We start from the raw sequence: 16,823 nt of genomic DNA, 5'->3' as shown, positions 1-16,823 counted from the left end.
CTGAAAACCTGCCCGTACTCCTGCACTACCCTGTATACCCCTTCCTTGTGGTGCATGGGTGTAGCCTCGGTGCCGACATGCAACTCCCGGCACCACTCCTCTAATTGTTCGGGTGGAGGGTCTCTGCCTGAGTGTGGTGTAGTGGTTGTGGGGGTTGTTTCCTGGATAGCATGTGCGTCTACGGTGAACAACTTCGCTATGGTGGCGTAGCGGGGGAGCCTGACCTCTTCCTCTCCACAATTCAGCACTCTCACGGGCACTCTCCCCTTTATGACATCAATCACCCATCTGGCTGTCATTACTGTGGGCTAGTGCTCTGAAGGCAAGGGCTCTACCATTGCCGGGTAATCGTGTCCTTGGGGTTCTACTGCTGCCCTGCACCAAATCATCATCTCACTCCGCGGCGGCACCACCAAAGGTGCGGCGTCCATCACCCGCACACCACCAATCTCTCCACCTGTCATGTTCATCTGCTGTCGCTGCAGGAGGGCCCGGATTTCACACTGCAGTGCCCTCTGCTGGCCCCCGCCCACAGTGTCAGACAATTGTTGCAACAGGCTCAACACCTCCCCCATGCAGCGCTCAATCACGTTGGTCCCGAGGACCACCTTTGGGTTACGGTCACTGGAATCATTCAGCACCACAATCATCCCTTGACGTCTCAGCTCTGTTCGTCCCACAGTCAGGGTCACCTCCTTGAACCCCACCTGGATCATAGGGAGCCCATTGGCAGCAATGATAGTTAGGCTTTCGTCTGGAGGGGCAAGTTCACTATCAGCCCAATATCAGGGGGATGATGGGGCGGCCTCCAATGTACCGATCTCGCCAATCAGCTGGGCCTTGAGGATATACTCCTGAGGATTGGCCCTTGGCCTCAGGGGTTGCTCGTTTAACGGACACCGTCTGGAGTAATGGCCGGTCTTTTTGCACTTGTAGCAAACTGACGGTCCATGCCAGGGATCGTTGTTCCTTTTCCGCTGCATCCAAGGGACGTGCTCCGGGCTGTCAGCGAGCTGGATCTTCTCCGCAGGTTTGACTCTCGTCGATAGCTGGAGAGCGTCGAGGATCCGGTTGACGTCCTCATTCAGGCGCCGAACTTGCGATGTCAGATCTCCCAGAGCTCCGGTGGCTGCAGCAGGGGCCGGCAGGGCCAGCAAGGGGGGGTGCTACCGAGACGGGAGCAGTGTCGACCGGCTAAGATGGCGGATCGGGCTTGCCGGCCTCTGGGGCCTGTAGGGCCTTGATGGCCCGCTCTTTCAGTACTGCAAAGTCCAAGTTGGCATGTTCCAAGGACCACAGCCGCAGCTGCTTGCGATCTTTGGCGGACCCCAGCCCCTGCAGGAACTGCTCCACTAGCATTTGTTGCTATCAGTCTCATTGATGGGGTCCAACCGCTTTAATGTACGTAAGGCTGTTTGTAGCCGCAAGGCATAGTCTCGTATACTGTCCTTTGGTCGCTGCCGACAATGGTAAAACTGCATCTGTAACTCCGCTTCCGTGCGGGTTTCAAAGGCAACCTGGAGTTTATCAAAAATAGCGGTTACCGAGGCCCGGTCCGCATCTGCCCAAGTCTCCACCTCCTGCTCGGCTGCGCCGGTCAGCTGCCCCAGCACTACCACTGCACGCTGCTTGCCAGTCATGGCATACAAATCGAGAATCGTGCATATCTTTTTCCAGAACACCTGCAAGGCATCAGGCTTCCCATCGTACTGTGGTAGCCAGGCAGCACTGGGCACGTAGGGCAAGGAGATTGGCATTACCTGGGTGACCGTCAGAGCCGCGGCCTCCCCCGCTCCTGCGACCGAAGCGAGTGCCGCCACGTTACCATCGTCGGGCACACCTGCGGGCACCAGGTCACCTGCCCTGCTGGTGCACTGTTGCTGAGGCAGTGGCTGCCATGCAGCACCGCTCCTTTAAGGACTTCAAACAAGATAGGGTCCCCACTCAGAGGTTCGCCATATTGTGACAGTGGCCTTCTTACAGTCTGATTAGAATGTTAAACCAACAACCTCATGTTCACATACATAAATTTTTCCCTAGCAGCATTAGATCAAAGTAGGATTTTCGGATGTGTGGTTCATGTCTATTTCTCCAGCTATGTAGATTTTGATTTTCACACCTCCATGTTTTCATACGGTACGGGTGCTATGTACACCACAAATGTCCATGTAATTCAAATGGAGACATGTCTGTTTTTACCAACATTACAGATGAAAAGGGACCATGAAAAACATGTGCAGCACACGGATGTGGACATGGACCAGAATTAAATGCATTCAAAGAATTAGTGACTAGAAATGGGTGAACATGAGCTGCATTGCTCATGAGCTGCTCCTCGGGCGCCATGCTTGAGGCCTTGCCCCACATGTATCGCAGCTTTTTATCATCTAGTAAACATGCAATGATTGCCTACCAATCATGATAATGCCATATCCATCTTGGCTACTGGAATTACTGTCATTGGTCAGCTGCATAGCGTCATCGGGTCCATATAACATCCAGAGACGCCATGTTTGCTGCATTCTAACTAGAATTAGTGTAGGGACAAGAGAGAGATTTTGCTGGGGAAGAGACAGTGTGTTATACAGTACCTGCTGGTACAACCGTAAACAAACAGTCCTTTCCAGAGCTAATTGAAAGCTATTTTATTATCTAATAATGCCGTTCATATTCTGCATTTACTGTAGGGCAAGCTTCTGGAGTAGGGGTAGTGTATTAGAGGCATGTAGGCAGTGATTCTATCCTAACGGCTCGTGCGCATGTGTACTTGCATGCATTTACGCTGCGTATTGCACTGCAGCTTAAATGCATGCGTCCTGCATCCCCTGCACAATCTATGTAGATTGTGCATGAGACGTGTGCATGTTGCTTTTTTGAACACAGCTATTTGGGTACTAAAATTTTGACCCAAATCCGTGTGTTCATAAAAGCAGCATGTCAATTATTTGTGCGTTCTGGATGCAGCTCCCACTCTGTCTATGGTGGGGGCAGCATCCAGAGCGCATGAAAACGGCTTTTTTTTAACAAAAATACTGCACTCATTACGCAGTGTTTCTGCAGCAATTTGACATGCACTGTCAATCGCTGCAGAATATTCTGCAGTTACGTGCACATGAGACTTTACAGACCTCACAGTACTGCTGATACCTCAAAAATGTAATCTATTCTCTAATAATACCTCTCTTATGAGCACAGAAAGAGGAAGTCTTTAATTTTTGCAAATTAGTAAAAAAAACATCACATGAAGCCAAAATCATGCTATATAAATATTTATTGTAACAATGCTTCAAGACAGTAAATTCAGACACAAACAAAAAATCAAGCAGATGGATGAAGTGCAGAGGGGGAATAGAAAAGACCCCCCATGCCCCTGGATAGATGTTCAGAATTCAATAGGGTTAATCATGTTATTCATGAGTAGTAGTAGAAAGGCAGGTGCAAAAATCCCCTAATAAGATAGTCCTGTCATAATAGTCAGACCTTAATATAAATACTCACCCATATTATTATAATAACAAACCAGGGTTGAACAAGGGGACCAGCGTCCCGACATGTGTTTCACATCTCTTACGCTTCTTCGGGGGACAGGTAAAAAAGTGTGAGGATGTGCAACCTTATGAACATCCCATGAGAGTCCCGTCACGCCTATTCACGCCCAGCTGTCGTTACGCATAGCCGGTGTTCTGAGTGCAGCGGCATTCAGTCATCCGGCATCCACAGCGGAGATCGGAGGGAAAAAAACTTCCTGTGACGTCAGTATGTAAATCCAGATTTCCGCTGCTAAGGATGCTGCCGTAACCATGCTTGCAGGGAGACACATGTGGCCGCGCGTCAGGGGCGGATAATACAGAAGTCCTTAGTTATAACATATTCAAAAGCTGCAGCATACATCCCGCACAGACTGATATCATCCAAATCAAAAAGTAAGGAGTTACTGCCGATTTGGAGATATATGACAGTCCCCTTTTAAACTTAATTCATCATTTAGAAACATTAGAAAGAGAGGAAGATGAAAATAGCCATATAGCAGTCAGTAAGAAGGAGAGCAACAAACATAATTATCCTGATGGATACATATACATATATACAATGTGTAAAAATGACAACCTGCGATACATAGTCATAATTAAATATGTAAAACGTAAAAACGCACATTTATCATCAACACATCCATGATATCAGTGTAAACACCAGGTATAAGAAAATTCCAAATTCTCCAAGATGGGAACCTGCCACAAATCCAAAAACAGGGAAGGCGTGAAGAGTCGAACACATCGGCGAGGCAATACTAAACAATTAAACATAAAAAAGACACACTGTTAAAATTGCGAACCAGACCATAAACATTTACTCACATTATCATCATAAGAAAGGCATAGAGGGCATCAATTACTAATCCAAAGGAAGAATTTGATAATAAATAAAAAATGAATAAAAAAACGCAAGTAGAACTACTTCAATGGAGAGGCTACTATATAGGGGAGTAGAAAGGACCACCACTTCACAGAAGCTCATCCTAGGTGTCCTTAGTTTAGAGGAATGGGGCAAAACTCAGGCGTTCATTTAGGCTACGGGGGGACATTGTGCCCAAGGTGAAGATCCAGCGACTCTCCACTTGTGCTAACCGTTTTTTGATGTCACCCCCACGAATGCCCAAATGAACCCTGTCAATTCCCCGAACCTTAAAGGTTTAGGGATCACAATTGTGGGACTCAAAAAAGTGTCGGGGGATTGTTTTTAAAACTGCCAGGTCCGTAGCTTCTCTTGCCGCGATAATGTCCCGGACATGTTCTCTTGTCCTAATTCGGAGTTCCCGGGAAGTCAGCCCAACATACACCTTACCACAACCACATGTGGCATAATAGATTACTGCTGATGTCCCACAGGAGATGAAATCACGGATACGGAACTCCCTCCTCCCATCAGCCGACAGGAAGGAGGTAGCCCAGACAATATTTTTGCAACCACGGCAGGAGCCACAAGGGTAGCAACCCTGTCGTGGAAGTCCACATCCAAAAAGTTGGGGAGGTTTCTCCCCCACATAGTGGCTATGGACAAGCATATCCCTGAGGCTCCTGCCTCTCCTAGCCGTCATCATTGGGTGGTCTGGTAGGTATCCTGCCATCGAGGGTTCTGTTCTAAGGATACCCCAATGTTTATTGGGGACCTCTCTAATCTTACCCCATTGGCGGCAATGTGTAGAAATAAACCTGACCGTAGATCCCAATTCTGTGTCTCTCTCCCTTGTGTTCCCAGTTCGTAACTGGTTACGTGCAGACCCAAAAGCTCGCTGATATCCTCGTTTTATGCACCTCCCGCTATATCCCCTATTGGTGAATCTCTCCCGCATGTCTCTAGATTCGTCAACAAAGGTATCCGTCGAGGAACAAAGTCTGCGTAAACGCAGAAATTGACCTGTTGGGATAGCCCCAATTGTCGACCTGGGGTATCCCGAGGTCGCATGCAGGAGAGCATTCACCGCGGTGGATTTGCGGAAGATGTTTGTAGACACTACACCACAGTCACCAATCTGAATATCAAAGAAATCAATTTTCCTAGAATCAACGCGATGTGTCAAGACTATATTAAGGTCATTGGAGTTGCGTCGACGCACAAAAGATTCGAGTTCAGAGATGGTTCCCCCCAGACGACAAAAATGTCGTCAATGTAGCGAAGCCAGCAATGCGCATGGGAGCTCTCTGGCACGCCATCCCCGAAAACCTCCCCCTCCCAGAGACCTAGTAAGAGGTTTGCATAAGATGGCGCGCAAGCCGCCCCCATCACAATACCACGCCGCTGTAGGAAGAACATATCTCTGAAAATTAAAAAGTTGCGCGTCAGCACAAACTCCAATAACTCCATGATCAACTTGACCAGGGATTTGTCCAGGTTACTCATGTCAAGAAAAAATTGAATGGCTCTCAGGCCATCCTGATGGCTAATATTAGAATAGAGGGACTCCACAACCATGGTCGCCAATGGACACATCCTCCTCCAGAACAAGACCATCCAACCTCCTCAGGACTCTGACATAAGAGGGTAACGTCTCCTCAAGTGGGTGCAAGTAATGTTCAATAAATTTGCAAATTTATTGAACATTACTTGCACTCATTTGTGGAGACGTTACCCTCTTATGTCAGAGACCCTCTTATGACATTCTGAGGAGGTTGGATGGTCTTGTTCTGGAGGAGGATGTGTCATTGGCGACCATGGACGTGAAGTCCCTCTATTCTAATATTAGCCATCAGGATGGCCTGAGAGCCACACAATTTCTTCTGACATGAGTAACCTGGACAAATCCCTGGTCAAGTTGATCAGGGAGTTATTGGAGTTTCTGTTGACGTGCAACTTTTTCATTTTCAGAGGTTCTTCCTCCAGCGGCGTGGCACTGCGATGGGGGCGGCTTGCTCTCCATCTTACGTGAACCTCTTCCTAGGTCTCTGGGAGCAGGAGGTTTTCGGGGATGGTGCGCCGGCGAGCTCCCATGCGCAGTGCTGGCTTCGCTACATTGACGACATTTTTGTCGTCTGAGGGGGAACCATCTCTGAACTCGAATCTTTTGTGCGTCGACTCAAATCCAATGACCTTAATATAGTCTTGACACATCGCGTTGATTCTAGGAAAATTGATTTCCTTGATATTCAGATTTCCATTGGTGACTGTGGTGTAGTGTCTACAAACATCTTCCGCAAATCCACCGCGGTGAATGCTCTCCTGCATGCGACCTTGGGACACCACAGGTCGACAATTGAGGGAGGTGCATAAAACGAGGATATCAGCGAGCTTTTGGGTCTGCACATAACCAGTTACTAACTGGGAACACAAGGGAGAGAGACACATAATTCGGATCTACAGTCAGGTTTATTTCTACACATTGCCGCCAATGGGGTAAGATTAGAGAGATCCTCAATAAACATTGGGGTATCCATAGAACAGAACCCTCGATGGCAGGATACTTACCAGACCACCCAATGATGACAGATAGGAGGGGCAGGAGACTCAGGGATATGCTTGTCAATAGCCACTATGTGGGGGAGAAACCTCCCCAACCTTTTGGATGTGGACCTCCATGACAGGGTTGCTACTCTTGTGGCTCCTGTCGTGGTTGCAAAAATATTGTCTGGGCTACTTCCTTCCTATCGGCTGATGGGAGGAGGGAGTTCCGTATCCGTGATTTCATCTCCTGTGGGACATCAGCAGTAATCTATTATGCCACATGTGGTTGTGGTAAGGTGTATGTTAGGCTGACTTCCCGGGAACTCCGGATTAGGACGACAAGAGAACATGTCCGAGACATTATCGCGGCAAGAGAAGCTACGGACCTGGCAGTTTTAAAAACAATCCCCCGACACTTTTTTGAGTCCCACAATGGGTTGACAGGGTTCATTTGGGCATTCGTGGGGGTGACATCAAAAAACGGTTAGCACAAGTGGAGAGTCTCTGGATCTTCACCTTGGGCACAATGTCCCCCCATGGCCTAAATTAACGCCTGAGTTTTGCCCCATTCCTCTAAACTAAGGACACCTAGGATGCTCACACTTTTTTTACCTGTCCCCCGAAGAAACGTAAGAGACGTGAAACACGTGTCGGGACTCTGGTCCCCACGTGCAACCCTGGTTTGTAATTATACTAATATGGGTGAGTATTTATTAGGGCATTTTTGCACCTGCCTTTCTACTACTACTCATGAATAACATGATTCACCCTATTGAATTCTGAACATCTATCCAGGGGCATGTGGGGTCTTTTCTATTCCCCTCTGCACTTTATCCATTTGCTTGATTTTTTGTTTGTGTCTGAATTTACTGTCTTGAAGCATTGTTACAATAAATATTTATATAGCATGATTTTGGCTTCATGTGATGGGTTTTTTTACTAATTTGCAAAAATTAAAGACTTCCTCTTTCTGTCCTCATATATTGTTTTTTGAAGTTGTTGCATATTTATGTCATGAGATTTGCCCTGGGTCCGTGTTTTCATGTCCTTAATACCTCTCTTAGCTGCATTTAGTGTAGGACAAGCTGGTAGAGTGGGGATTGTGTATTACCTTTAGGTAGTTGATTCTAGCCTTACAGACCTTGCTGATATAATACCTAAAAAAAATAATTTATTCTCTTAAAACACCACTGTGTTTAGTGTAGGGCAAGTTTCTGGAGCAGCGATAGTGTATTAGAAGCATGTAGACAGGATTTTGGCTTTAAAGACCTTGCTGCTAATACTTAAAAAATCTAATTTATTCTCTAATAATGCTGCTCTTAGTCTGCATTTAGTGTAGGGCAAGCTTGTAGAGTTGGTATAGTGTATAAGAAGCATATAGGCAGTGATTCTAGCCTTAGAGACTATGCTGCTGACACCTAAAAATGTTTATTATTCTCTTATAAAACCTCACTTACTTGTATTTAGTGTAGGGCAAGCTTCTAGAGTAGGGGTAGTGTATTGAAATCATGTAGGCAGTAATTCTGGCCTTACAGACTGTCCTGCTGATACCTAAAAAATGAATTTATTCTCTAATAATACCACTTTTAACGGCAATTAGTGTAGAACAAATGTCTGGAGTAGAGATAGTATATTAATGGCATGTAGGCAGTGATTCTAACCTCATAGGCCATGTATCATGATACGTATGGGGATGTACCACACGCACGGCGACAGGGAAAAGAAACCTTGTGTCGAGGAAAGGGTAAGAATGCAACCCTTGACCAACCTTTCTGCTGGCCCCTGGCTCCCCTGACCATCACTGGATAGGTTCCACACCTATGAGCCAAGCAAGATATCTGATCCTGAGTGACCTTAGAACTGGGCTCTAGGTAGGGAGCGGATGGGATGAGAACTTAGTCAAAATTTGGAAACAAACTAAGTTTTCCGATCTGAGACCACATCGGAAGGAACCCTGTGAAGCTTCACGATCTTATTGATTAATACCGTAGCCTGACTCTTGGCATTTGGAAGTGCTGCTAACGTGATGATATATACCATCTTACCGACCTTATCTACAACTGCTAAAACCACAGTTTTTATAGAAGACAAAGGTAGGTCAGTAATGAAATACATGGATAAATGCTTCCATGGTTTATTAGGGACAGTCAATGGTAGGAGAGATCCCAATGGACAAGTTTGCGTTACCTTGGAACTTGGGCAAATGCTGTAAACATACACATAGGTAACAACATCCTGATGCAACCGGCCACCAAAATCGACAAGAAAGGAGGTCCAAAATAGCTCTACTACCTGGATGACTTGTACACACAGTATTGTGATGTTCTTCAATTATTTTACGGCACAAATTAGGTTTCACAAATAACCTCCTTGAAGGGCAAGAGACTGAGGCATCCCCCTGAAACTCTAACACCTCCCCCTCCAGGTTTGGGCACTAGGCCGAGACGACCACCTCCTTCTGCAAAATAGGTACAGGGTTCACATGACCACCACGGAGGCTTTGGGAAAATGCATCAGGTTTGATATTTTATTTACTGGATGGTAAGTGACAGTAAAATTAAACCTGGTAAAAAACAAAAATCATCTAGCCTGTCTAGGATTGAGATGTTTGGTAGACTCGAGATATGACATGATTTTATGGTCTGTGATTACAGTAATGGGATGAAATGTCCCCTCCAGCCAGTGATGCCATTCCACTAAAGCTAACTTAATCGCCAAGAGTTTTCTATTACCAACATCATAGTTTCTTTCAGTCGAAGACAATTTCTTGGAAAAGAAAGCATATGGACAGTATCGATACTGTTCTTTTGTCCTGATGAAGAAGATGGATATGTCTTTGAAACGCGTTGACCTGCAGAAATAAAGAAAAAAGGATTTCATCACATACTCCTGGTTTCTAGCGCAGCATTAAACCCGGATTTCTTTTATCCATATTGTTTTATCTCTCGCTTCGGGGCTGCTGCTGACCACTTTCTGATATATGTGCATCAAGGAGTTGTGCCTGACACAACTTCAAGAGGTGAGTGTGCCTTTGGCACCATATTTGCGAAATCTTATACCTGGTGAGACCCTATGTGCATAGGTTTTCCTAGTGTAGGAGTCCCAGGCTTAATATTAGGAATAAAAATCTTCCCCTATGTGTCTTCCATGGTGTATTGGACTACCTCTTCATAATTTTTGTCAGCCCTTGCATATAGTGCATTGGCTTTACTAATGTAGGAGTCCCACATTATTATAAGGCCTTCCTGTTGTAAATGTCATTTGGGTGGGTGCTGGTGTGGAGCTCCCTTTGGTGGCCAGGAATGTTAGTGGAGCTGAGTCTGAGTCTGTGACTCAAACAGGTGATGGAATTAACTAGGAATCCAGGAAGTCCTATTGCAGATCAACCTAGTGTATTTAGGGGAACATTTTTTGCCTGGCGGCCGTCGGTGATAATTGTTTCCTGCTGCTTCTGAAGATGGCTGGGAGTTTTCCCTTCAGTTTTTCCCATTTATTCTGTGCCTGAAGCTACTCCAGATACGTTCACTAGTTTCTGTGCTTAATTGCTGGAACTGCACTCAAGAGTGTTTCTGCTTATTCCATTTTGTTCTGTGTTTTGGTTTCTTGTTTGTGAGGATCTGTCTCTCTGCTTTTGTGAGCAGGGTAGTTCCTCCATCAAGAAAGGGAGCTTTTTCCCTGTTCATGTTTGGATTATTTTCAATTTAGAATATTATTTGTTCTGTGATTTTGTTTCTTCCCATTATATCTGCAGTTCTGTTTAAAGTGTCTGGCACAAGAGTACCTGATATAGTGGGGGAGAGACCGTGTGGTCTCACATCTTTTTTCTATCAGGAGTTTGATATTTTTTGCAGGGATTTTTGCTGGCCACAATCAGTTATCTTACCTGTCCTGTTATATCTAGTAAGTCAGGCCTCACCTTTGCTAATCTAGATTTTCTGTGTATTGTGTTTTCTTACATCACCATCGCTTACATGTTGGGGGCTTGCTATTTCTTTGGGGACTGCTCCGAGGCAAGTTAGGATTCCTAATTTCTATCTTTGAGGTGTAGCAAGTTTCTCCGGCAGTGATGAGGTGTCTAGGTGTGTTAGGAACATCCCACTGCTACTTCTAGTGTTGTCCGATAGATAGGGGATTGCAGTCAGCTTAGTTTTCAACTTCTCATGTGGTTTTGTTTTTTCCTGATTAATGGGATATTTTGTGATTGTCCTTGGTTACTGGTTCATAACACCTTCCTCTAAAATTGCATCTCAATAAATTAGAATGTCATCAAAGAGTTAATTTATTTCAGTGATTCAATACAAAAAGAGAAATGCATATATTATATAGTCATTACAAACAGAGTGATCTAGTTCAAGTTCTTATTTCTGTTAATGTTGATGATTATGGCTTATAGGCAATGAAAACCTAAAAGTCATTATCTCAGAAAATTAGAATAATTACCACAAAACACCTGAAAAGGTTTCCTAAGCATTTAATATGGTCCCTTTGTCTGGTTCAGTAGGCTACACAATCATGGGAAAAACTGCTGACTTGACAAATGTCCAGAAGGCAGTCCTTGACACTCCACAAGGTGGGTAAGCCACAAAACGTCATTGCTAAAGAAGCTGGCTGTTCACAGAGACCTTCCTCTATGTGTCTTTCAAGGTTTATTGCATTACTGCCTTCTACTCATAGTAATGGGAATAAACATTTTCTGAGGCCTTCCTTTATATGTCTTCCAAGGGTGCATTGGAGAATCTCCTAATTTTAAGCATTTCCTTGGGCTGGATAAAATCTGTGCTGCCCAACTGAAGAGAAATCCAGAGGTAGATGAATGAAAAGTGGTTTATTTGTCTGTGCGTTTCTGAGGCAAGCAGACTCTTTCATCAGACCAGCCACATCCATTGGGCAGTGGAGAGTTATCCATCCCATGGAAATGCTTCATATTTGATTTGTGGATATTGCAGCGGCCTGATTCTCACTTGATTCAGTGGTTGTGTCTCACACAATCCCATTGGGTGACCACATCCCTGACACTTTCCTACTATGTTATCTTGATAAAACCCTATTGCGCTTTACACACTTTTCTTTCTAACATTTGGCTGCCCTTGCATTTAGTGCATAGGTTTTACTAGTGTAAGAATTCCACTCTTAATAATGGGAATAGCATTTTTCTGAGGCCGTTCTCTATGTGTCTTTCAGGGTGTATTGGAGTACCTCCATCTAATTTTTGGCAGCCCTTGTATATAATGCATAGTCTTTACTAGTGTAAAAGTTCCACTTTTAATAATGGGAATAAACATTTTCTGAGGCCTTCCTTTATGTGTCTTTCAAGAGTGTATTGGAGAACCTTCTTCTAATTTTTAGTATTTCCATAGGCTGGATAAAATCTGCACTGCCCAACTGAAGAGAAATCCAGAGGTAGATGTCTGAAAATTGGTTTATTTGTGAATGTGTTTCTGAGGCAATCAGACTTTTTTTTCAGGACAACGACATCCATTGGTCAGTGCAGATTTTATCCATCCCATGGAAATGCTTTATATTTGATTTGTGGATATTGTAGGGACCTGATTCTCACACGCTTCAGTGGTTGTGTCTCACACAATCCCACTAGTTGAGCACATCTCTGACACTTTCCTACTATGTTATCCTGATAAAACCCTATTGCGCTTTACATATACTTTTCCTTTTAAAATTTGGCAGCCCTTGCATATAGTGCAAAAGCTGTAGTAGTGTAAGAGTTCCACTAATAATAATAATAATAATAATAATAATAATAATAATAATAGGAATAGCATTAGCCTTCTTCTATGTGTCTTCCAGGGTTTATTTGAGTACCTCATCTAATTTTTTCCAGCCCTTGCATATAATGTATGCTATTTACTAGTGTAGGAGTCCAACTCAATGGAAATAAAAAAAATTTCTGAGGCCTTTCTTTATGTATCTTGCAGGGTGTATTTCATCCCCTACTTTTAATTTTTGCTATACCTTGCACTTGGTACATAGACTTTACCACTGCAGGAGAGCCACTGTTTTTAAAATTGTCAACAAATGTATTCTGAGGCCATCCTCTACATGGTTTTTTAGGTTGTACTGCAGTCCCTCCTTCTAATTTTTGCCAGCCCTTGTGCTTAAAGCATAGGTTTTATGAGTTTTGGAGGCCCACTACCTAACAGTTTAACAGAATGTGTATAAGGCCCTCCTTTATATGTAATGCAGGATGTATCGAAGTGCCTCTTCCTTTTAACTTTTAGTAGTTCTTACAATGTCCGCATAGACTTTCAGTTTCAGAGTCCCTCCTTCATAAATTAAACAGTATGTGCCTGACCATATCACACACACACACACACACACACACACACACACACACATGACTCGCCCACCCCAGGGCCTTAGGTGACTCGGTGTCGGGCCAGACTAGTCCGGGGTAGTCAGCGGTGGTGGGGCCCGATTCCGTGACCCTGGTGGAGTCAATTAATGTGGCGATATTGGGGGGTGATGATTATAATAAAGTTTGTGAAAGATTCGTGGCGCCACCTGTGGTAAATTGCAGCTCTTTAAGGCCGCAGCTGCTGGAAAGGACCTCCGGGGCTGATGTTATAGCAGCTGAGATGTTGCTTGCTCTCCACAGGTAGAGCGGGTACCCCGGGGCAACCTTTGGTACTTTGTAGGTTCTATGGTGTTTGTGGACGAGGTGCAGAATGACACAGGGCTTGCAGTTAAGGTCTTTTACTCACTGTTTTTGAGTCCAGGTGCTAGCAAACCGGTTGCCCACAGTATGCTGGGATCCACTGTCAGGTGCCTCCGCCTGTCCCGGGTAGTTCAGAGGTCAATACCGGTGCATCCCTCCTGTGTCTCTTTCCTGACTGACTTCCTAGACTTGACCATTGTAGTTGTGCTGGTGTTGGCCTCCACCACAGGGCCTGAACAAGGCGAGCTAACCGCAGTTGTATCTTGCTCCCTTCACAGGGGATCTGTGGCAAGTTGTGGCCCTGGGCGCTTGCAACCATGACAGGCCTTTCGGTTTTACTTTTGAGGAATTGTCTTTCTTCCCTCAGTCTAGGGACCATCCCTGAATGCAGCCAGATTCCTCCACCTGATCTTTCAGTGGAACAGGCCACGAGCCAATATGCCCTTCCGTGGTCCTGGGATCCTTTCTTTCTCGGTGTCACCTGGGCCTAACTAGACCCCAGGATCTCCACCAGGAACTTCCTTCTGTCACTTTCTCTTCAGACTTTACTCCTTCACTCTCCTGCGGTAACTACCTCCCTCGCCTTCTCCCTGTCTCTCTCAGACTAGACTCTACTGAACTAGAACTTCCTGGTTCCCTTTTCTATTCACACTTGCTGACTCCTTCCACACACCCACTGACTAGGCCCCACCCACACTATTGGGACCAGAAATGGGACTTACGGCCCCATAAATACATCTATGGTGGTTGCACCGCTATCCCTGACCCAGTGTATGCCTACCAATTGGTGTGTGCAAGTTTAGTCTGTGGACCGGTAGGTGACCCCATTCTTACCCAGGATGGGATATCACACCTCTGGCTGATGTGCAATATCTCTGTGGCGACGGAAGCCTCAGGGGCGCCACACTCCCCTACAGCAAATCCTAGCACGTCCGCGGGCTGAAAAAAAATACAGTGGTGTTAACTGCAAAATTTTTGTAATGCATTTTAACTGGTAAACAATAACTTTTCATCCCTTTATGGGAAGCACTTTCACTTGAACGTTGCATAACAGGTGAACAAACTTTAGAGTCTCTAGTGCACTAGTGCACTTTGCAGTCCAATGCACAACCTTCTCTCAAAGGTAATAAAATGTTAAAATTCCATTTACCAATGACTGTTTCTTTCACGTTTGAAAGTACATCAATTCTGTCAAAATACTACGTGTGAACACATCTAAGGGGTGGAGGAGTAATTTTTTTCATCTTTTTTAATGTCTTATATGCAAGTCATTACACAAGAGAGAATGTTTCCTAACATTTTTTAATGTAAAATAGATTTTAGCTTAAGTTTTTTTGTTTTATTGTCACTCAGTAAAAGTGGCTTAATACTCTGACAACGTTATTCCCAGCAGAAAACTGGGAGTCAGAGAAGCATCCAGGCGTCTTCCTCATGCTGTTCCCATTCAGTTTGAGTGCTGTCTCAATTCATTTTAGCGATTTTCCTGCCCCCCCCAACCTCCCAGGGGAGTCTTCAGGAAAAATAGTTGAGTTTCCCATTACCTTCCATTATACCGGTTACCCGAGTTGAGCTTGTCTGTGCAACCGACCTACTTGATTCGAATAATGAGCACCAAAACATTTTAGTGGTCGTAGCATTTTCAAGTCCAATCACAAATATGAACTTTTCTAAATTTACAAACTGTTTTATAAAGTATGGTTTGCTTAAGAAGACTGAGTAACTGAAAAGATATGGGGTGTGAACTTTTTGATAAGGCATGGTTCACAATAACATTATGAGTTTCATTTTTTGTTTTGTTATACACCAACAATTCAAAAATGAATCCTCGGTTAATGACAATAGGTTAGTTTTGGACTGTAGAGATTAGTATGATTGCAATTATCATCTTTTACAGGTCACAATAAATGCAGTTATTGTGTTCATGGTTATTGTATGATCTATGTAACTGAATTGCTTGTGGTCTTTAAAAAAATTTGTTTTTCCAATATGACTATAACATTTCTTCTGTCTGCGGGTTTTTGTTAAGGTTGGCAACTCCAATTGCCAGCATGCTGTGGGATGGTATTCAGGACAAAAGTAAAAACAAAATGAAGATGCATGGAAATTCAATAACATAAATAAACAATTTGAATTAGAATTAATAAAGTAAAAATAGTATAAAAAAAAACCAACAACTAATTGAGCTAAGCTCTTTTTACCAGAATTATTCTAGATCTACATTGCCACAGCCCTGGTAATAGTGACGTGAAAATCGTATAAAATGATCAAACAAACATAGAAAGCAGTAAAGATTGCAATTTAATGTTACACTCTCAAGGTGGCATCAGTGTTTGTTTTATTTTTCTTAATAGGTCATTTTGCTGATTATGTACAATATAGTCTATACTTGAGTAGACTTTTTATAAAAGAACTAAGTAGGAATTGGAACACAATTTGCTGAAAAGCAGCCCCAAATTTCTAATGAACTTCCACCATGCTTAAAGGGGTACTCCAGGGAGATACAGAATTCTTCCAATGTCCATGTCTTCATAAACTATAAAGATGAGATGTACTGTGTAGTTCTATTACCCTTACACCTGTAATTCAGTGTGACAGACGTTGCTCTGCCTGTTTCCCTCTTGGACATTACATCTCACAACAGTGTGCAGCTTTCTGCTGTTTATAGTATCCAGGCTCTTGATAATAGCTGCTTCACAACAGTCTGAGAACAGGGGATGTGACTGCACCCCCTGCCCTTGGACAGAAGGAGAGGCTGTCTAGAAGGCAGTGGCTTTTTTTGCAATCTCTTATGCACTATACATCCATAGTTCCATAAAATGCAATTAGTTTTAGTCACTAATCTCGAAACAAAGCTAGGATTTGTGGACTTAATTTAGCCATCTGTAATGCAGTTGTAGTAATTTCAGTACAACTTAATACTTAAATTTGCACATAGTGTGTCTTGCTTTCCTGTTGAGGTGGACTTCTGAAGATGCAGGTCAGGGTGGAAATAGGCATGGAGGACATATTGGAGAGAGATGACTTGGGCACGAGAGAAATCACCTGGCTAGGAGCATAGGTCAGAGGGAAATGTCAAATCTAAACCAGCACACAGAGAGAGGCAGAGAAACCACAGGCATTTTGCAAAGATGAATATGGAGGGGGAAGCTGGGTAATGGCCGGAAAGGCTCAACTTTCCTTCCTCAACTTGATGTTGTGCATGTGTTCCCCGCCGGCC

Source organism: Anomaloglossus baeobatrachus, chromosome 2 (genome assembly GCF_048569485.1).
Source record: "Anomaloglossus baeobatrachus isolate aAnoBae1 chromosome 2, aAnoBae1.hap1, whole genome shotgun sequence".
NCBI lineage: Eukaryota > Metazoa > Chordata > Amphibia > Anura > Aromobatidae > Anomaloglossus > Anomaloglossus baeobatrachus.
Note: the sequence above shows the minus strand (reverse complement) of the source record.